This window comes from Coenobita brevimanus, chromosome 73 (genome assembly GCF_032717465.1).
Source record: "Coenobita brevimanus isolate Jiangsu-jjx chromosome 73, ASM3271746v2, whole genome shotgun sequence".
In the NCBI taxonomy this organism is placed as follows: domain Eukaryota; kingdom Metazoa; phylum Arthropoda; class Malacostraca; order Decapoda; family Coenobitidae; genus Coenobita; species Coenobita brevimanus.
Genome location: NC_137026.1, coordinates 12,813,635 through 12,837,690, shown reverse-complemented (window position 1 = coordinate 12,837,690; position 24,056 = coordinate 12,813,635).

Below are 24,056 nucleotides of genomic sequence, written 5' to 3'. Positions count from 1 at the left end.
TTGTTCAGCAGATGTTCGGAATCATCTTGGCAGTCCAGGAAGTGTTATCTGTGACTTGTAGGCCTACTGTTTCATTACACTTGTATATGTTCACTAGTGTCTATATTTTTCAGATTCAGGTATAGTACTGTATTGATTACAATATTGCACAGTATTATACAGTACAGTAACCCCCCACTCAAATTAGCGAGGGTTACGTTCCAAGTCCCCTCGCTAATTCTTGAAATTTGCTAATTCTTGATGCCTTCCTGAAAATGACATTTACCTTGTGATTGCGTAGCCCATGAACCACTGATACTGTAATGCATTCCCATAAATAAACGTTGCTTGTTAAATCAGTTTCCCCGTTGTTTATAATTGTACGGCTGTGACAACTCTTGTACTTTGATTCCTCAGCATAATGGTGGAAGGGACTGCCCTAAGTGTTTAACTAAACCTAACCTAACCGAGTTTAACTGTACCTAATAATTTAACTAAACCTAAGTCGGAAAAATACATGAACTGGAAGAATATGAATTGGTAAGGTCTTTCTGATGAAAGTTAAACATACATTTAGTGCTCAATCTTTTGTTTGTTTTTGTATTTATATGAGAAAGAGAGAGTATTGATGCAAACAATATTGTATTCCATTAACCCCTTATTAACCTCTGGCATTGAACATTTACAGTACCAATGTCATTGATGTCGAGTTAGTGTGAGCTATAAAAGAACTGAACAATTATGGGAAGGGAACAAAGGTCACTGGTATGTTTACACGACTCTACTATATGATTCCAAGCAGTCAGGTGGTCGCTTAATCTCAGATGTTCGTCCATTTGGTAAATGCACTGTAACTTTATCAATTCTTCCATGAATCATAGCGAATCACAGCACGAGTTAGGAAGCTAAATAACACATTGCTAGGTGCACCAGACAATTCTCTTCACATCTTTTAGAAAAATCAATTGATTTCAGAATAATGGAAGAATATTACTCTATGTACTTAAAGATGAATTAAATTTCTTCAATTTAATTTTCTTAAAGATGTGAAGAGAATCATCTGATGCACCTAGCAATGTGTTTTTTAAGGTTCCTAAACCCATGCTATGATTCGCTATGATTCACGGGAGAATTGATAAAGTTACAGTGCATTTACCAAATGGACAAAAATATCTGAGATTAAGCGACCGCCTGACTGTTTGGAATGGTAACGTTGAGTCGTGTAAACATACCAGTGAACTTCGTTCCCTTCCCATAATTGTTCAGTTTTTTTTATAGCTCACACTAACTCTACATCACTGACACCACTACTATAAAGGGTTGTTCAATGCCAGGGGTTATTAAGGAGTTAATGAGATACATTACTGTTTGCATCAATACTTTCCCTTTCACATATTAAAAAAAAAAAAAAAAAAAAATAAAAAAAAGAATGAGCGCTAAATGCATGTTTACCTGTCATCAGAGAGACCTTACCAAGTCATATTCCTCCAGTTTATTTTATGTATTTTTCCGACTACAGTAGAACCTCGGTCCTCGAACATAATCCATTCTGGAAGGCTGTTCCAGGACCGAATTGGTCGAGAACCGAACTAATTTTCCCCATAAGAAATAATGTAAATCATTTTAATCCGTTCCAAGACCCCAGATGCTTACCTATTTAAGTTTCAGCACTGGTACCAGTGCTTTCCTTTACGAGGTGACTGTATATTTCTCTTGCCTTTTCACAAATTATATACTCATTAACACTGTCTCCTGCTAACTGTTTCTCACTGATGAAGATAAGCAATAATTTTTCCACTTCTTCAATTATTTTCCACACTACTTTCCTCTTTTCACTGCCAGTAGCCGTACTGGATGACCTTGCTTTCTTTGGAGCCATTATTAGGGACTAATACTGCACTGAATCAAGAAAAATGTGAAGCACAGCAGGACGACCACGTTGACGAACAACAAAGGTGGACGCGTGACTGTCAGTCAGCCAGCTTCCCTTCGTCTGGCTACGTTCAGGTTGGTCGAGGTCGGATATTTTGGTCGACCTCTGGAGCAAAAATTTCTTGAATTTTTTGGTTGAGGTCCGATTTGTTCGACATGTGAGACGTTCGAGGACCAAGGTTCCACTGTATTTTATTTTGTTTTTGAAGAGAGTACTGTATACAGAACTCACTCCAAACACATTTGTAAAAATATAAGCAGTGATGACTGTTCACCAATACAAATGATGTACTGAGCAGGTAGGTAATATTCCGGATCATTTCAGCCTGTAGGCCTACTGTGTCATTACACTTGAATATGTTCACTAATTTATGTATATTATTTCAGATTCAGCTATAGTATTGTATTGATTCCAGTATTGTACAGTATACAGTACTCCCTCTGAACACAACTGTAATACCACAAGTGGTGATGGCAGTGTTCACTAATACATTTAAGATACTGAGTGGGTAGGTTTTTCAATTGTTCGGAAAATCCAATTTCTCAGCATCAGCCTGGTCCCTGAGATGCTGAATAGTAGGACTTCTACTGTTTGTGATACCAGCTTTAATGTATGGAAGTGAAGCTTGGACCTTGTTGGAGGGACACAAGTCAGGAGTGAGAGAAGTGGAAATGAGTTATTTGATAGGAGCATGTGGAGTCACATGGAGAGACAGACTGACAAATGAGGATGTGAAGGACCGTTAGTGGATGTGGATGTGATAGAAAGTGTTAGGAAAAACACACTGAGGTGGTTTGGCCATGTGGAGAGGATGGAGAGTGAGAGACTGATGAGGAGAGTGTATGTCAGTGAGGTGGAGGGGGACAGAGGAAGGGGGAAGCCAAGGATGAGATGGAGGGAGAGGGGTGTGAGCTGGGAGCAAGGCAGTGAAATGGCAGGGGACAAGGTGATGTGGAGGCGATTTGTTTGTGGCCCACTCTGAATGGGATTAAGGCGTCTGGCAATAGCTAGATAGAGATAGACCCAGACCCTACCTATACCCATCTCCAACCTAAACCTAACCTATTTGTATGGTACCTCCTCTTAATTTGGCAGTGTTTCCTGGTTATTCAGGCATATTTAGACATCAAAGCACACCTAGGCATATCAAAAGTAATGCTAAACACCATGAAAACCATGCAGAAAACACTGAAAACCAAAAAAACACCCTACCTAAACACTACTCTATGTACAGTACCCCTCCTTATTTTGGCAGTATTTTCCGGTCATTCTGCCATATTCTGACATCAAAACTTTTTTTCTTCTTTTTTTATGTGTCCGACTCTGGGCACTGGCTTCACAGCCTGCTATCAAGGCCCAGTAGTCCTACATACCATACACCTCTACATGTCACCACTTCGGCACTAACATCCACCGTCCATATTGAATACATGTTAGGGCTGTCTCATACAAGACTGGTGTATTGGTATTAGCGGTGGTATTTTTACGATATGTTGGTGGGTCTTCTGGTAGATCAGTAAAGTCTGCATTTATGAAATTCAAATCCTTAAACTGTTCCCTGCACCAGCGGGGATCTGAACCTGGGTCCAGTAGGACTGCAGGTCACCTCTCTACTGATCGAGCCACTGCCTCCCCCAAACAAAGGATTATCCAAAATAATTTTCAGCACTAAGAAAACCATTAAAAAAAACAACACTGAAGACCAAAAAACACCCTACCTATACACTATTGTATGTATAGTATCCTATTTTTGGCACTGTTTTCAGGTTATTCTGCCATATTTTGACATCAAAACACACATGGGAATATCCTAAATATATTATTATACCCAGGAAACTATGAAAGAAACCTTGAGTTACCTGCCAAAAACATTCAGTTGAGGTACTTACCACCCAATGCACCATAGACAGGCTTCTTAACCCTTAGATGCTGGAATGGGTCTGGGAGATCCGGCCAGTTTTTAAAAGTGTTCTTTTTCCCTTATTGTTTTACATCTGGCTATTATTTCCTAGCTATTCTCCTAGAATTTATTGATGGCTACTTGAGCAAAATAAATTTTGAAAAATATCTCTCAGCAGAGAGGAAACAGAGGCATATTGATCTCTACCTCTAATTTCCAGAACCTGGGTCCAGAGAACCCTGGTTCCCTATGGTGTGTTTTCTCCTTCAACAATGATCTGGCTATACATGTAACTTGTGTGAATATTAGCTTGGTTGGCACCAATATGTTTGTAATATGTTCTTACCTAATTGTTCTTACCTAATTATATCTTTACAGGAATGAGTCAAGCTCGTACTGTCCCGTGTCTTAAACCATATTCATCGTACATATCCATAAATTTGTGAATTGTTTTGGCACACACTATTTCATTCGGTAGTGCAATCCATTGATCAATTGCTCTGTTTGGGAAACTGAATTTCCTTACGTCTTTATCACCTCTCTTCTTATGCAGTTTTTTGCAGTGTCCTCTTGCTGATGCTTCTCCATATGTTAAGTACTCATTTATGTCTATTTTCTCCTTTCCTGATATGCACTTATACAGCATTATCATGTCACCTCTTTTCCTTCTCTCCTGTAGTGTTGGTAGATTCAGTTTATTTAGTCTTTCTTCGTAGCTTAGGTCCCTTAAGCTTGGTGCCCATCTTGTAGCGGCCCTTTGAACTTTTTCAATCTTGTCTATATGCTTTTTGAGATGAGGACTCCAGACTACTGATGCATATTCCAGGGTTGGTCTAATGAATGATGTTATTATCCTTCTTCGCATGTCTTCATTTATGTATGTGAATGCTATTCTCATATTTGCAAGCAGTGTATACATGTTCCGTACATTCTCGCTGATGTGGTCAGCCGGAGATAGTCTGTTACTGATAATCGATAATCACACCTAGGTCTTTCTCTCTTTCTGATGTGTATAGGGTTTTATTTCCTAACTTATAATCCCAATCAGGTCTTTTTCCACTTTTACCAAACTTGATTACATGACACTTGTCCACATTGAATTCCATTTGCCATGTACTACTCCATTCATGAAGTTTATTTAATTCTTCTTGTAGCTCCCTACAAGAGTCTGTGCTAGTAATTCTCCTTTGTATTTTTGCATCATCTGCAAACATATTCAGATAGCTCTCATTTCCAGTGTTACTGTTTATATCATTTATATACACTAAAAACATGATTGGTGCCAGCACTGAACCCTGTGGTACTCCACTAGTCACTTATTTCCATGATGAGTAGTTTCCTCTTAGTACTGTTCTGATTTCTCTTTTTATGAGAAAGTCTTTCATCCAACAAAACAGTTTGCCTCGAATTCCTCCTTGATGGTACAATTTCCATAAAAGTCTTTGGTGTGGTACTGTGTCAAAAGCTTTCTTGAAATCTAAATAGATACTGTCCACCCATCCTTCCCTTTCCTGTATTGTGTTTGTTACTCTGTCATAGTAGCTCAACAGATTAGTAACACATGATTTTCCTTTTCTGAAACCAAACTGTCTTTCTGTTATCATACTGTGTTCTTCTAGATGATTTACCCAAGCTTTTCTTATAAGCTTTTCTAATACCTTGCTTACAACACTGGTCAGTGATACTGGTCGGTAGTTGAGTGGATTTTGTCTATTTCCTTTCTTGAATAAGGGGACAATATTTGCTTTTTTCCAAATATCAGGTAGTTTACCTTGACTCAAGGATTTCTTGAAAATTAAAAATAATGGTTTACTTAACTCCTTTGCACATTCTCGTAATACCCAACATGAAATTTCATCAGGACCACTTGCTTTTCCTCCGCCTAATCTACTTAACTCCTCCTGTATTACTTTTTCTGCTATTTGTATATCTGGTAGTATGTGTGGACATGCGTGTTCCACATAGTCCCTCTCAAAAATTTTTTCTTCTGTAAAAACTAATTGGAAATTCATATTTAGTGCTTCACAAATATCTTTCTCTTGTGTATACGTGATTCCCTCGTCCGTAATGGATTGTATTATATCTTTTACTTTGGTTTTGCTTCTGATATAGCTGTAAAATAGCTTTGGTTGATCACTACTTTTATTTATTATATCCTCCTCAAACTGTTTTTGGGCTTCCCTCCTTATTCTTGTATAGTCGTTTCTTGCCTGTTTGTAATTATTATACGCCCTTTCACTATTGTGTCTTCTGTATCTATTCCACAACAAATCTCTTCTTTCTTTTGATTTTTTACATTCTGTATTGAACCATTTCTGTATTTTCTTATCTGCTTCTTTGTGCTGTGGGATGTACTTCTGGACTCCTATTTCATAAAATTCACAAAAATTTTTATATACAGCATTTAAATCTTGTCCTCTAAGCTCATTTTCCCAATCAACTTCTAAGAAATATTTCTTTAGGTCTTGATAATTTCCCTTTTTATAGTTTAGGCTCTTTTTGTAACTGTCATTGGTGTTTACTATGTCATATGCTATCCTGAAGTTATAATTTAGTCCTGCATGATCGCTTTTGCCGAGTGGAGGGTGATATATTAAACTGTCAATATCATTTTCTTGCCTAGTAAATATTAGATCTAGCACTGAAGGTACATCAAGTCCTCTTTTTCTGGTGGTTTCCCTCACATGTTGCGTAAAGAAAAACTCTTGTACGAGATCCAGGAGCTTTTGGTCCCAACAGCTTTCTTGGCTATTTATATCGAGAGTATTCCAATTTATATTTGTATTGAAGTCCCCAATTAGTATAATTCTTTCCGATTTCTCTTCCATTTTATGTAGCAATGATCTTATACTCTGAATTGTACTCTCTGTCAGGTCCTCATATTCGTCTCTTTCCCATGTGTTTGATCTGGGTGGCATGTACAAATTGGCTACAATTACTTTACCTTCAGATGTGTCGATCTCCACTGCAATCAGTTCTACTTGTGATGGTATATCTAGTTTTATTCCCTTGACTTTTAGATTTTTCTTAGTTAATATTATAATTCCTCCTCCTTTTTTTTACATTTCTGTCTCTTCTCCATATATTGTATTCCTCTAAGTTTAAAAAAATTTCTTCTCCTCTTCTGATCTTCCCTCATTTTTTGTTTTTGCTTCCTCCCTTTTCTCTTTCAGTAATTCCAGTTCCTCTTGTGTTAGGCATCTTTTTATCCATACATTTTTGAACTCCTCTTTTTCCATAAGATTCTTTGCATTTTTTAGTATCTCTTCCACAGTGTTTACACTCTGGAAAGTCACCTTTAGAGGTCTTCTCTTGCTTTTCTCGTATTTCCCTAACCTTTTGTGTTCCTCTATGTCTTTACTACAGATTTCCTCTGATACTTCTTTCAGTAAGCTCATTACATTTGCCATCTCCTTTTTGTCTCTTGTGATCTTGTTTTTTACTTCTTCCTCTTCTATACCAGTGATTACTATTGATTTGTTTATCTCTACTGAATCTCTGACTAACTTTGGATTGTTTTGGATTATTCTTTTCACTTCCTTTTTAATGCTTTTTTCCTCCACCCTTGTTTCTAAGTCTTTCTTTACGTTCACCATTTCAGCATACGTGGTTTCTACATCATTTTTGTAGCTTGCTTGGCATCATTATACTTGTAATATGTGTGAATGTTAGCTTGCTTGGCACCAATATGCTTGTAATATGTGTGAATGTTAGCTTTCTTGGCACCAACATGCTTGTAATATGTGTGAATATTAGCTTGCTTGGCTATGCTTGTAATTTATGTGAATTTCCTTGACATGAGTGATTGTTGTTAGGTTGTCATATGTTGTGAATTGGTTCATTCTCTTGACAGTAAGCACTGATGATTAGAAATAAATTAATCAATTCACTTATGACCAGTAGCAAATGATAATGGAGTATTTCCTTGCATACAGAATGTCAAAACGGTTACATTTAGGTGCAAGTTGTTTCAAACTGCTGTAAATCATATAGCCCAAGTGACTGTGTGACTGTACATGAGCAGTTGATGCCTTTTAGGGAGCAATGCAAATTCCTTCAACATAAGCCAAGTAAGCCTGCAAAATATGGTATAAAGATTTTCTGGCTTTGTGATTCAAGAAATTACTATGCTTTTGATGGGACTGTCTACACCAGAAGACATGATGGGACTGTCTACACTGGAAGACAACCTAGTGAAGAGGTGATGAGAATTCTAGGATCAAGTACTGTGCAGCAGTTGTGTAGTAAACTCAATGACAGTGGTTGCAGTGTAACAATGCACAAATTCTTCACAAGTGTTCCAATTGCTGAAGCACTTCTCCAGAAAGATTTAACACTAGTTGGTACGCTTCGGCAAAACAAGCCAGACATGCCTCCTGTTATGAAAGCTTCAAAACACCAAGAAGTCTGCAACACTAAATTTGGATTAAAAGAAAACAATACCATGGTGAGGCATGTGCTACAGAAAGGAAAGGCTGTAATACTGTTGAGTACCATGCACCACGATAGAGCCATTGGTGAACAAAATAAGAAAAAGAAACCAATTATAAGCAAGTACTACAATGAGACAGAAGGAGGAGCTGATGTAGTAGATCAAATGGTGAGAGCTTATTCATGTAAGAGACAATCAAGGAGATGGCTTATTGTCATATGCTACAGTGTTCTTGATGTGGCAGGTCTAAAAGCATTCATTTTGTTCCAACCACAACATCCAGATTTTGGACAAAACCAGACACACAAGCGCCGACTGTTCCTGAAAGAACTGGTAAAGGAGCTAGTTACTCCACAAATGAAAACCTGGCTGGAAAATACTTCCAATCTCACTTGTACTGTTATCACCTCAAAGGAGAGGTGTTGAGTACTGGCAGGACATGCTCCATGTTCTGAACCTGGCCCGACCATGAAGAAAAGGTGTCATTTTTGCTCTGCAAAACAGGATAGGAAAAGCTCGATGACATGTCAGAAATGTCACAGCCATGTGTGTAAGGAACACATCAGTGTGGTTTGTTTTAAGTGCATGGGCTAAAATACACTTGCTCTGCTATGAGTTTATAATGGAACACTAAATAATTTTATTTTCTTTCATTATGGTATGATACGGTAGTCATGGTATGATATGGTAGTCATAGTTTCATATGGGTCTCACAGACCCGAGTACTGTAAGGATATAAAATTTCTAAGTTTTAGATTAAAAAAAAAACATATTTTTCCCACTTTTTAACATTGGCCTGGAGATATTTCTTCTGAATACCTATAAACCTACAAAAAATTAGGAATGAGTTTACATCACACTTCAGCAATTTGTGGTAAGTAATTCTGAAGCTCAGATTATATGTTTTACATTTACATTTTTTTTTCAGTTTATGTAATTACAAATACACTCTTATGATGCTTAACAGGCTGCATATAACATTTTCAATTAAAATAATCTATCTATCTATCTATCTATTGCCAGACGCCTCAATCCCGTTTGGGGTGGCCACAAACAAATCGCCTCCAAGTCGCCCTGTCCCCCGCCATTTCACTGCCCTGCTCCCAACTCACACCCCCCTCTCTCATATACCTCTCCACCCCATCCCTCCATCTCATCCTCGGCCTCCCCCTCCCTCTTCCCCCCTCCACCTCACTCACATACACTCTCTTCGTCAGTCTTTCGCCCTCCATCCTCTCCACATGGCCAAACCACCTCAGTGTGTTCCTCATAACGCTTCCTATCACATCCACATCCACACCACAACGCTCCTTTATATCCTCATTCGTCAGCCTGTCTCTCCACGTGACTCCACAGGCTCCTCTTAAATAACTCATTTCCACTGCTCTCACTCTTGACTTGTGTCCTTCCAACAATGTCCAAGCTTCACTTCCATACGTTAGAGTTGGTATCACAATACTGTCATGTAGTAACTTTTTCACTTCCATGCTCACTTCCCTGTTTCTTATCACTGCTTTCAAGGAACCAGCAACCTTTCTTCCCTGCTGTACCCTTTCAAGCACTTCACACTCCAAACCTCCATCCTTACTCATCACACTACCCAAATACTTAAACGTACTCACATTTTCCAATTCCTCACCATCTAACCTTGCTGTACATTCACTAACTTCACCTCTCTCAAAGACCATCACTTTACTCTTCCCTACATTCACCTTTAGGTTCCGTTTCTTACACACTCTCTCAAACTCATCCACCAAGCCTTGCAGCTCCCCTTCGTCTTCACTCAACAACACAGTATCATCTGCAAACAACAGTACAGGGAGTTTCCAAACACTATCCTCTCTCACCAGGGCCACTCCAACATCCACTACCCTAATACATTACATAAATTATTAAACATGATTCATTGCCCATAATTAATATAATAAGTGTGCAGGTCTGCCAGACTCAAACAATGGAATTGTGTGAGGGTGGGACATGTCTGCATCTAAGGGTTAACCTGCACACCTCTAGCAGGTGTAGAGTTGTCCCATGTGGTCTAGTGGCAAACATTTGCACCTAGCAAATGTCCCATAACTCCTCGTCCTCCTGAACCTGCTGGAGCTGGGCGATAAGTGGTGACGTACAGTGCGGTGATGGTGGCCTACCCACCTTAGGAGACTCTGAACACAGCAGCAAACTTATGTCCAACGGAGACTCAACGGCTGTCGACATGCTTGGTTGTGGGTCCAGTGGTGAAGGCAGGAAACGAGCTGGTGATGGTGGGGGGGGGGGTGAGAATGGAAAGGTACTCATGGGGGTCGCAGGCTTGAAAAAAAAAAAAAAAGAGTCCATCCTGGTCTGACGATAGGACCAACGATTCTGCTGGAGGATAACAGGATCCCAGACTCCCTGCAGCTTCATCGCCAGGCGAAGCAGCACCAACTCCCTGTCACAGTGTGGATGCTCGGCATACTTCAGCATCCCCTTCAGGTAACCACGGAGGACACTGAGATGAGGGATTAAAGGAGTTGCAGCGAGTTGTGAGTCAGGGTCCTCATCCTCGTCCTTGTTGGTCTCACTGTCCTCTTTAGTGCCTACAGAAGCAGCAGCGGCGATCTCCTCACCTGACATGGTCTGATGACCAGGATCACCGCCGTCATCATCCAACCAATCCCTCACATTGCCGATGTCCACATGCTCTCCTGCTGTCCTAAGGCGACTGTGGAAATCATCCACGTTAAACCCCTCAAAGTCATGCTCGGCTTCAATTCCCTGGAGGAGACAAGACCAACCACTTTCGAGGCTTTTCGCAGACTTCCTTCCACAGGATCACCCAGTTGAACACTGCAGACATCACGTTGTAACGCCGAAGATTCTGCAAGGTCTGCTCCCCACATGTGTCCTTGGCTGTGTCCTTGTCCTCCAGCACCACCATCACCTCATTCGGGAACCTTTGGCGGTACAGTTTCTTGGCAGCCACGATGACACCCAGGTCCATTGGTTGTATCAGAGCAGTCGTATTAGGGGGGAGAAACATGCACCTAATCTGCCCGCCATAAGCAGATCTTCTCAGACAGATACATGAGGGCATTTTCCGGGAACAGGAGTGCTTTCACCTGGTTGCAGGTGATACTAAGGACCTCTGTTTGATAACGGACAACCTCCTTGACGAAATGTCTGCAAAACCAATCTCTGAAGATCTTGGCGGTAAACCAGGCCTTCACAGAATGGTACCACACAACAGGCAGGTTATTCATCAACCCAAGGAGAAAACATGGTTGTTTTGCACTCCCAACAACAATGGGTATGAGTCAGTGTGTCCCGTTAGCACTGGCACTGCACAAAACAGACACATTGTTTGGACAACTTCTGACCAGGCACAGTGTCCTCCCTTCCCTCAGCCAGGGTGTTGGTGGGCAAGGAGCGGTAGAACAGATCAGTTTCATCAGCACTGTAGACTTGACCAAGAACAAGGCCCTCATCCTTGATCAGGTGCTGCACTTTCTGGCAAAATGGGTCTACTTCTCCCACTGCCACATCCAAGGCCTCACCCTATGCCATATGGTCAGTAGGTCCAAGGCAAAGCTTGAAGCAAAAGCACCATTCCTCGAATGCCTTGAAGTCCTGCATGTTGTGCAGGTGTGAAAACTTCTTAGCAGCTGCCTTCACCTCAGTCCCATGCACTAGCACACCAGCACCACATTGCTGACGAAACCACATCAAAGTCAACCGGTCAATAATGGCACGCCAGGCCTGGGCCATTACTTTCCTGTCTTCCCTAGTGTGCTTTCGCCCGAAGTCCTGTATGTTTTGTGTAAGCTTGTCGTGTGACTTCTAGATATCAAACAATGTTGAACGGGCTAGATCACATTCATGAAGTAAGCATCCTGTTGTTCAGCCCGCGTCAACCTTGCCCAATATCTCACGTTTCTTCTCCAGGGTCAGAACCTTCCTCTTCTTCTCAGGTGGTGGTGGGGCCATCACCACACATGAGAATACAGCAAAGGAGGGCCACAACCTGAAGAAGGTAGGGGAACACCACAAATGCAACCACATTCACAGCCATTCTTGCAAGCCAGCCACTCAGGTGAAACAAAGGTAGGAACTGAGGTGTGGGCTTGTTGGCCAGCAAGCAGTGTAGTGTTGCCATATCACACCCCATGGTTGCATCCGAGCACAGAGGAAGCAAAATGCGGCAAACTGACATCTCCATATAACGTTCACTTCTGTCACAGGCAAGGGTTAGTGAGTGAGAGCAAAAGCAGATGACCAGTAAATCACCACCTCAGGAAGTGTATGACTAATGCGGCCTGCCAGGTGACCCTGACCATACAGTAGGGAAGCGAACAGGCACGCATGGTGCAGGGTTTCGCAGTAATCCTGTAGGCCAGGGGACTCCCACCATTTAGTGTAGAGGCGGATGAGCGCTTTCACCGTACATTTACTCATGGCTTGTGGTCTGTGTTACATGCGTGGTGGCCACCGGAAACCCTGAGCCAGGAACGACGCTTGCCCTGTCATTTCAAAACAAACAATAGGATTTTCTGAAAAATATGATCGATGTATTTCCCAGGCAAAATTACGTATGTTATCATATCCTAACCTAACCAAACCTAACCTATCCCAATAGGGCTGCTTGGCTAAGGTGGCTGGCTGTGGTATTGAAATGAATATCCATACTGAACGGAAGTGTACTGTACAATACATACACACATACTGCGTACTATTATATGCATGTATACAAAGATTACTGTACTGATATTGTAGTCATTTTGTGGGAAGGAATCTCTCTTTCTCTCCCTCTCCCTCTTTGTATTTACCTTTACCTAGTTGTATTTACCTTGTTGTGATAAACAGGAAATGAGCTACGCTTGTGGGGTCCCGTCTCTGTTTCTCAATAAGTCAAATTTTGCTTTAAACTTGTTTAAGTTTTCAGACTGGACGATCTCTTTGTCCAGGCTATTCCACAGGTCTATACATCTTTAAGGAAAATTATATTTCTTGATATCCTTCAAGCAGCTTGGCTTCTTCAGTTTCATTCTGTGTCCTCTTGTTACTCTCTTATCCCATAAAAACAGATCTTCTCTGTCAATTTTATCTACTCCCATCATGGTCCTGAACACGGCAATAATGTCGCCCCTCTCTCTCTTTTCCTCTAGGGAAGGCAAATCCAGCTTTTCCAGCCTCTCTCTGTACGATAGATCTGCCAGACTGGGGACCATCTTAGTTGCTGTTCTTTGTATTCTTTCAATCTTGTTTATATCTTTCTTTTTGTGTGGGGACCAGAGTACTGCTGAATATTCTAACCTGGGGCAGATCATGGCCACTATTAATTTTTTCATCATTTCCTCATCCATGTAATGAAATGCTACTCTTATGTTAGTCAGAAATTTATATGTCTCTTTAACTAATATGTCAGTATGTTTTTCTGGAGACAAACTATCCTGGACCAGCACTCCCAAGTCTTTCTCTTCTCTCACTTTTGTGATAGGTTCATTACCCATCAAAAAATTCAGTGATGGCCTCTTTGTACTTTTACCCATTTCCAATATTTTAGACTTCTTTGCAATGAATTTCATATACCACTTCTTCCTCCAATCATGTATCCTATCCAGATCCTCCTGCAACATTTTACAGTCCTCTTCTGCCTCTACCTTCCTCAGGATCTTTGCATCATCAGCAAACAGACTTGCATAACTGTTCACTCCCTCTACCGTATCATTAACGTAAATCAGGAACATTACTGGCGCCAACACAGACCCCTGGAGGACTCCACTTGTTATTTCTCCCCATCCAGACATCCTGTCCTTTATTACTGTACTCATTTGTCTGTCTCTCAGCAAGTCTCTCATCCATTCCAGGAGGTTTCCCTCCAGTCCTCCTATATGCTCTAGTTTCCACAATAGTCTCTTATGGGGTGCCTTGTTGAAGGCCTTTTCCAAATCTAAATTCACACAATCCACCCAACCATCTCTCTCCTGTAGCACGTCAATTGCTCTTGAGTAAAAGCTCGACAGATTGGAAACAGGACCTTCCACTTCTGAATCCAAACTGAATATCAGCCAAAATATTCATCTCTTCCAGATATTTTATCCATCTATCTTTCAGGATTCTCTCACACAATTTTGCAACCATGCTAGTCAGGGGTTCTTCCTTGTTTCCTCCCTTATAAATTGGTACCACATTTGCCCTTCTCCATTCTTGAGGCACTTTTCCCTCTTCCAGAGAACACACAATTAAACCTTGAATCTTATCCGCCAGTTGTTCTCTGCATTCCTTCAGTACCCAATTAGAGATTCCATCCGGTCCTGGGGCTTTCCTTACATCTTGAGTTTCCAGTAATTTATACACTTCCTGTACTTCCACTTTTAAATCTTTCATCACTACATTTCTAGTCACACCCTCCCCTTCCACAAACTCACTTTCATTGGTGAAAACTGACTGCAAACGTTTGTTCATTACTGTATTTCAGCTTGCACTGCTGCATCTTTATAGACATCTCCATCTACTTTCAGTTTGGTGATTCCTTCCTTTTGTTTCAATTTGCCATTGACAAATCTATAAAACAGTTTGGGTTCATCCTTACATTTGTCTATTATACCTTTTTCAAAATTCCTTTCATCCTCTCTACGTATCCTTGTATATTCATTTCTAGTTCTTTTATATTCTTCCTTTGTTCTGTTGTTACCTCTCTTTCTTCAGTTGTTCCATGCCGCGTCTCTCTCTTTTTTTGTTATCATACAACTTTTATTCAACCACTCCTTTTTCCAGTTTTCTTTCCCCCTTACTCTTGGCACATATTTTTCGACTCCCAAATTACAGAGGTCTAGAAATATTTCCCACTTCCTCTGTATCTCTCCCATTTCTCTTAATTTTCTTCAATCTGCATTTTCAAAGACTTTTCTCAATCCTGTAAAGTTTGCCTTCCCAAAGTTGTATCGTCCCTGCCTATAAAACTCGTCTCTTGGCACTGCACTCCCTATTATCATCTGGAACTCAATGACCACATGATAACTTTTTCCTATAGGACAAAGATATTTCAAGGATTCTGTTACGTTGGTTTCTTTGGTTAGCAGTAAATCTAATCTTGCTAGTGTGTCCTCACCTCGGAATCTTGTCTCTTCTTTGACCCACTGCGTCATCACATTGTTCATTGATATATTAAACTATATAGTGCCCCATGAATCTTCATTGCCTCCCGAGTCCCACTTTATGCAACCATATGGAATCTTTCAATTTCCACTATATCTTGTGAGCATGGAAGTGAAAAAGTTACTACATGACAGTATTGTTATACCAACTCTAACGTACGGAAGTGAAGCTTGGACGTTGTTGGAAGGACACAAGTCAAGAGTGAGAGCCGTGGAAATGAGTTATTTAAGAGGAGCCTGTGGAGTCACATGGAGAGACAGGCTGACGAATGAGGATATAAAGGAGCGTTGTGGTGTTGATGTGGATGTGATAGGAAGCGTTATGAGGAACACACTGAGGTGGTTTGGCCATGTGGAGAGGATGGAGGGTGAAAGACTGATGAAGAGAGTGTATGTGAGTGAGGTGGAGGGGGAAAGAGGGAGGGGGAGGCCGAGGATGAGATGGAGAGATGGGGTGGAGAGGTATATGAGAGAGGGGGGTGTGAGTTGGGAGCAGGGGAGTGAAATGGCGGGGGACAGGGCGACTTGGAGCGAATTTGTTTGTGGCCACCCCAAACGGGATTGAGGCGTCTGGCAATAGATAGATAGATAGATAGATAGATCTTGTACTTTTTGACCGAAACCACCACTCACCCACTCATTTACATAATCACAATAGGCTGGTCTCCTTTTTCGTCGCTGATTTAGCAATTACAGTATTTCCACATGATCCAGGAAGAGCACCATCTCTGTTGGCGACCTGTGTGTGTGTGTGTGTGTGTGTGTGTGTCCTGGTGGCCAGGCGACGTTGCATGTTCGGTAGAGAGGCAGACGGATGCTGTCACCAAACATGTACCCATGGATTGCGGTCTGTGTTCGATGGTGGTGGGAGTTGGGAAAGACCTAGCCCGGTGGCCATGCGACACTGGAGAGTTGGTGGGGATGCATACGGATGTTTTGATACCACTTGCGGTTACAGTTGTATTACTCGGGTGGTGGAAGTTCGTTGGGAATGATCAGACAAGCGTGCGGCTTTGACCATTCAGTACAGAGGCGGACGGATATTTTAGCTCTGGTTGTGGGTTACGGCCTACTTCCCGCTCACGGCTCAAGCCCAGTGCCGACGATACCAAATGTTTTTTAACACGTCGGCTGGCCGGCCGAACTTCTCAGGGACTTTTACGTCCGGAAAATAGCAAGTAAATTCGGATAATGGTTTGATAGAACCAAGGTCCAGCATCCAGATAACGAACACGTCTGGATACTGAGAATCTGGATAAATGAGATACTACTGTATTAAAAAATAAATAACAAACAATATAAGCAAACTATTTATTCAAAACATTATTTGCTCAAAACAACATCAATATGAAGGCATGTCTACCAAGGCTACCACCTTCACAACCAAGTTTACCACTATGTCTCAGTCTGGAGGTCCAACAGTGTCACTGTTAGAGTAACATAAAAGAAAAATTGTCTATTAATCAATCTTTATAGAAAGTTAGATACATAAACACACATAAATTTTTTAATACTTGTGTGACTGGGTGGTGCTGCAGCCATCCTGGGTATGAGAAACGGTACAACATAACTGAGTTATGGCACCTGTTCACCATACACTTCATAATCTGCCATGTAGCCCACTACTCTGTGATGACATGTTCATACCACCACAAGTGCAACACGCATATGGAAGAAATTTTTTATGTAAACATGTCTGCTGTGTTCAGACTACCAACAACCAACAACCCATTACAGCATTTGGAAGTTGAGGGGCACGTTTGGTGGGGGTGAAGGACAACCAGGGTTCCAGTATGTCAGCAACGTGCTTGTTACACAGCACAGGAACGTTGTTATATCACTACTTCCACAACAGATATGTAATTTGTTATACTGTATAGATTATTACAAGGTGAACAAAATCACTCTCTTGATATTTACCCACTTATATACTGCTTGTAAGAGCTATGGGTAATGTGGGACTTTTTTTTTTATTTGGTCAGGTTTAGTCTTCTGTTGGCCAATTAAGTGAAATTTTGATGAAATAACACGATACGGATTCAAAGACTGGTACACAATTTTTATTTAATTTACATAACCCCATTAGCAGGACACATTACACAGATGACTGTCATCCCCTATCAAGATGATAGATCAGCCAACACCTGATATGAGCCTCTACATGTGTAGTAACACTATAGAGGAATGCCATGCAGGGGAGAGAGAGGGGATGACCGCTGGGAGGTACGGCCGTAACATGTTAACACTAAGCCAATTTGGAAGCCCGACGACATATTGTGTCACACTTGCATTGAAGATTAATCATTGCTTGCACCGAGCCGACTTCAAAAAATGGGAATTGCAACAGTCGTAACACCACATTCAGTGTTTATTGTGGATAATTTTATGAAGGTTTGTAACTGCAACCTCTACCAGCATTACTGAAATCCTTACAGGATATTAGCGACTACATACTGCTAATGACATGCCCAGTGAGGTGGAGCAGGGGGAGGGAGTGGGGGTAACCTTAAGTAGCGCGTGGTGGCCATGGTAATATATATAATTGGTAACATTCGAAGGTGTCCAGAAATCCAATGGTTATGTGTCATATTTATACAACCTCATGGATCTTACATAAAAGACAGTGAAATCTAATATACCATAGCAGTAGCTGTGTGTGTGTGTGTGTGTGTTTTTGGCAGCCGAAACTACACATTCAAACTGCACCAAAATTGGCACAAAAATCACAAAAATAATCTCTGATGTAAAAAAACTTGGTCCCATCATGACTGAAAAACTTTTATTATATTTAATAAGCGATCACATTTTGACCAAAAAAAGCTGCTCCCGGAGCCCGGCATAGGATCTCCGTAGAATTTTTTGCCCAGAGGTAGAACTAAAATATACTGTAGCAGCAGCTGTGTGTCTGTGTGTGTACTTCGGCCTTGCATTCGGACAACTTGGGTTCCATTCCCGAAGCTGCAAATAACACGATCAATTGGTTTGCTGCCAAAAAATCCAAGTGACAACGTTACACTAGAACAGCACATACACGCGAGAGCCCTCTGCAGGAGCAAGTGCAAGGGGTCCAAAGGGCCCACGAGCACTTGTACAAACATATCTATGGTTCTTAGGTTCTCGCAACAGCTATGAGGGACTTGGCCAAAGCTAGGTCTTTCCTCATCCCACATTCTGCAGTACAGTATATCTTTAAAGGTTTCTTATTAACTGTAACCATCACAGTGAGGAGTAACACACTTTAATGACTAAATTACCCAGTAATTCCTTCTCACATAAATGATGCACCTCATACTGTCTCCCCCACCTTCTCAAACACCCACTAGTTTTTCAAACCCTTTACCTCCTCTACCCCCGCATAAAACCCCCAACCGCCCACTGCCTGCCTCGCCCAACTCTGCTTCCAATACACATTCCGATACTCAGGTGGTTCACACCTCAGACAGCCCACACAATGAAAACACTGAGTGGTCAATGCAGCAGTGGAGGCAACTGTACTCCTTTATATCCCTGAGCTGCTTCCCCTACATGACCATTTATCCCCTCCCAAAACTACAATCTCATTGTCCCACATACCATTTACTACATATGTTAAGTCATCCCAAAATCTATCCTTCACTACCTCATCCAAGCCTGCCTGTGGGGCATACGCCAATATAAAAGCAACCATTATCCCGCCAAACAATCTATCTATCTATCTATCTATCTATAGCCCGACGCCCTAATCCCGCAAAGGGTGGCCGCAGACAAAACGCCTCCAAGTCACTCTGTCACCCACCATTTGACTCCCCTCCCCCCAACTCACCCCCCCCTCCCTCATATACCTCTCAACTCCATCCCTCCACCTCATCCTCGGTCTACCCCTCCCTCTCCCCCCCTCCACCTCACCTACATACACCCTCTTAGTCAGTCTTTCATTCTCCATCCTCTCCACATGTCCAAACCACCTCAGTGTATTTCTCCTAATCTTTTCAACCACATCCACATCTACCCCACAACGTTCCTTCACTTCTTCATTCGTCAACCTGTCCCTCCATGTCACTCCACATGCTCCTCTCAAGTAACTCATTTCCACTGCTCTCACTCTTGACTTGTTCCCCTCTTGCAAGGTCCACGCCTCGCTTCCATACGTCAGAGTAGGGATCACAATACCATCATGCAGTGACTTCTTAACTTCCATACTCACCTCCCTATTTCTCGTCACTGCTTTCAGTGTGCCAACAACCTTCCTTCCCTGCTGTACCCTTTCACGTACTTCATCCCCCAAAGTTCCATCCTTACTCATCACACTACCCAAGTACTTGAATGCACTCACATTCTCCATATCCTCACCATCCAACCTCACTGCACACTCTGTGACTTCATTCCTCTCAAACACCATAACTTTACTTTTGTTTACATTAACTTTCAGCTTCCTCCTCCTACACACTGTCCCAAATTCATTCACCAAACCTTGCAACTCCCATTCATCTTCACTCAACAATACTGTATCATCAGCAATACAATAATAAAAAACAAAAACAAAATTTTCATTATTATTATGCTATCACTTACTGCCATAACATTCATGACATATTCCACCCATTTCTCCCCAACCGACACCCCCACACCACCATATCCATCTGTCCTACCCTGCCAAAACAACTTGTAATAACAATCCCTCCCTGTAATCATTCTCGCCAATCCTCACCTATACCTGACTTCCTGCACATATATCACATCCATCCACCTCCTACTCAGTGCCTCATGGGAAAAAAAAAAGTTGAAAATGGCCGCCACAGGGGGGTCACTTAGCCTCCCACACCCTTGGCACTGGGGGCCCAAAAGCTGACAAAGGCTCCGGCACGGAACGGGTTAATGGCAGTCTGGATGGTTGATGTCATGAGGGAGTCTGGAGGGTGAAGTCTCCCCCAGTTAGGTACCTGGGGCCGTATTTACCACAGTGGCCTTCCCCTTCCACAAGTGTCCATTCCCAAGCTCCAAAACATTTCGCTACTCTGAGATATTCCCAAGCATTGTTCATCTATTTTCATCCAATTTTCATTTGTCTTCCAAGATCCTCATTTACCTACTATTCTTTTTCTTTGTATTAGTCTCTCTGAATGCTTTACTGTCAGTATGCCCTCTTCTTTCATTTGAGTCCCTTTTTGCATCCACTCTTGCCACTTCTCCCTCTGTATCCCGTCACCCTATATCTTATCCCACCACATTATATCATTCATTTTGTCTGCTGCACCCACCTCCTCCACTTATTCATCAGACACTTGCTCGTTTCTTCACTTTCAGTTTTTTGCCATGACTGCTCCTCTCTCTCTCTCAGTATTAGTCTTATTTCTCCCATCTTTACCTTCCATACCATAGCCATATGAAAAGTCAGACCTCCCGATCGTCCTTTCACCGTTCTCGTATCCACAACACTGTCAAGCACCATTCTTTATCACCCACCCATCCATCATCCCATCCTATGTTGCCCCATGAGGAGCGTAGGAGCCTGGGGCTAGGCAAAATGGTCCTGACATGTACACAAGAACATAATCTGTCAGTACCAAGTGTATTTGTGTGCCTCTCTATGCTTAAACTATGGGCAACAAATGCACAATCTCCTTTCCTGACATACATTTCAGATTAATAAACTAAAATGTTAATAGTTGTGTTAATTTTGTCTGTTTTCCTTACATATTCTGTCTTCTTTCTTTGTATATTCTGCCTGCTTTCCCTAAAAATTCTGCCTGCCTTCTCTGAAAATTCTGCCTGCTTTCTTTGGATATCAATAGAGTATCCACTGGAAACGAATGACTATAACTTCTGGTGTAACCAGAACTTCAAACATCGGTGTGATCACCTGGCTGACTGTTGGTTGTGAAAACCTAAAACTGTCTTCGTTGCACTGCCACATCTTGCCAAATACCAAGGGGTCAGAGCACATTTCATATCAGGGTTGACAGCGTTACTTTGCTGTATGTAGAAGGTTATCTTATTTCTCACCAAGTTCCACTAATATAATTCATTCCTGGTATAAATGGTATCGTTCCCTAACTCTCCATCATCGTATCCACTGAAGAAGCCACTCCATGGTGAAAAATTCCACAGTTGGTGTATGCAGTGGTCAAATGTTTACATTTATACCATTGCCGACTTGTCTCTTGTGAATGCCTCACAACTCCTTCACCCATTAACTGCACATGGTGGTTTTTTGGAGGTGTCCGTGGTGCGCAGACATAGGGATAAAAACGAAATTTCCCAAAGGCCAAATTTTGTCTTAGGAATTGAGAGAACACATGCCAAAGTATATAGTAACGAAATATTAGCTCAATATTTACCTTGGTAAAGCCATGGATGAACATCGAAGTGTCTGATTCCCTATTGGAATGTATGGTTTTCGTTTTCTTTTTCGGTTTCGATTTCAGTTTTGAAGGCTCAAACATGCTTGCATGGGTCGGCCTTGGTCACCATGGCACTATATTCGAAATTCACCTGCGCAGCCAGGGCTGTATTGAGCAGTCCCACAAGGAACAGCCCAGACAGTATAGAGCAGTTAACAGGTTAAAAGATGCCCGCACCACGAGCAGACTTGCCACACCGCTGGAGTGAGTTCACAGCATTAGGAGCACTTCACAAGGTTGATAAATAACTCTTACAGTTGTTCACAAATCTGTGAACGGTGCACTGGCTTGCAAATTCACCAGTCCCCTTGTGAATGTTCCCAGCTAATGATAAATACAGGCCCTGGTTTTGCCATGCCTTTTTTTTTTTTAAGTGAGTTTTCATTTGCTTCGATCAGTTTTTAAATAATTATTTTTTTAGAAATAATTCTTTTCACCAGAGGAACAGGGGACGGGGTTGAAAACAGCAAGATAAGGTATTTCCAATAAAAATGATGATTTAAAAAGCTGAAACACAAAAACATTTCATCTGAACCAATAATAAATCATAAATAAAAACACAGGTGAAGTAATGTAAAAAAGAAAAAAAAATCCCAAATTCTATCTATCTATCTGTTGCCAGACACCTTAATCCCGTAAGGGGTGGCCACAAACAAATTGCCTCCATGTTGCCCTGTCCCCAACCATTTCATTGCCCTGCTCCCAGCTCACATCCCCCTCTCTCATACACATCTCCACTCCAACTCTTCATCTCATCCTTGGCCTCCCCCTCCCTCCCCATCCCCCAACCTCACTCACATACACTCTCCTCATCAGTCTCCCACTCTCCATCCTCTCAACATGCCCAAACCACCTTAATGTGTTTCTCCTAACACTTCCTGTCACATCCACACCCACATCACAACGCTCCTTCACTTCTTCATTTGTCAGTCTGTCTCTCCATGTTACTCCACATGCTCCTCCCAAATTATTTTATGTGTATTATACAAGGCAAACCTATCCACTACGGACAAATAAGGTCCTGTGTGCAGTATGACAGACTAGTGCCATCCCCATAAAAATCAAGGTACAGTAATCCCTCATTTATCCGGCATAATACCGTTGAGCCAAAGGCATGTCCGGGTAGTGGCAAGATCTGGATAATGAACACTATTCCCCTACCATAATAATAATAATAATAATAATAATCTGGCCTTTTGTTTCTCAAAAGCGCCAGTTCTTCCTTTGGGAATTCACTAGAGCTCGACACCCATACATTATTTTGACAATTACAAGAATTGTGACATTTCTTGTATATAATACAAGCTACATCATATATACATGAAAGTGGCAATAATTAAACCCTATAATCATCCGTCATAGTACCTCTCTCCAGGTCATAGCATTTTGAAAAAAGAAAGGCTTTCAGTTGTCTGTTAAAGGTTTCAACAGTAGAGAGTTGTCTTATGGACAATGGCAATCTGTTATATAATCTAGGGGCTCTATACACCAAAGAATGAACAGAGAAAGATGACTGGTGAATGGCTCCTGGCTCATCAAGATGCAAGGAATCATCTTCACAGTGTAACATCACACCTGGGTGTGCCAATGGGAGTTTTAATAATTCAGCACGATACTTCGGCTCACCAAACTTAAGAACCTTGAATGTAATAAGACACAGTTTAAATTCAATTCTAGCCTTTACTGGTACTTTGAGGAGTAGACTGTAGCACCAGTCGAGCAGGGCAGTACTCCCGAGGTGGATGGAAAGCTGATGACAGGGAGTGCTGGAGCTCCCGTTTCATCAGCCCTCAGGACTAGTTCCTGACCATTCCCCTTTGCTGAACTTTTTCAGTGTCTCAGTTACACAGAGAGTAGGCCAGCATGCTCTCCAGTACAAATTTCTCTATCTATCTTCACCAAACTACATGCACAGTACACACTACACTTCCTATTCAAAATTAACCAAAAATGGCGTTGATTCACCCAGCCTCGGAGTCCCCAGGGGGGGGGACCATAAATGCCCCCGCCATCTGCCCCTCTCCCGGTGACGACTCGAGGTGCCTGGAACCACTGTCTGACTCTCTTCTTCTTCATTTCTGCAACATTCGCGGCCTTTCATCTAACTTTCGCTCTGTTGAGCACCACCTCTCCTCCTCTAAACCTCACCTTCTTTTTCTAACGGAGACTCAGCTGTCTGAGGCAACTGACAGCAAACCCTTCTCTGTATCCTCCTACTTTCTCTATACTCATTTCAAAGCCAAAGGTGGCTGTTGTGTATACATACGCAACGACTTATCTTGCTCTCGTGTTCCTGAAC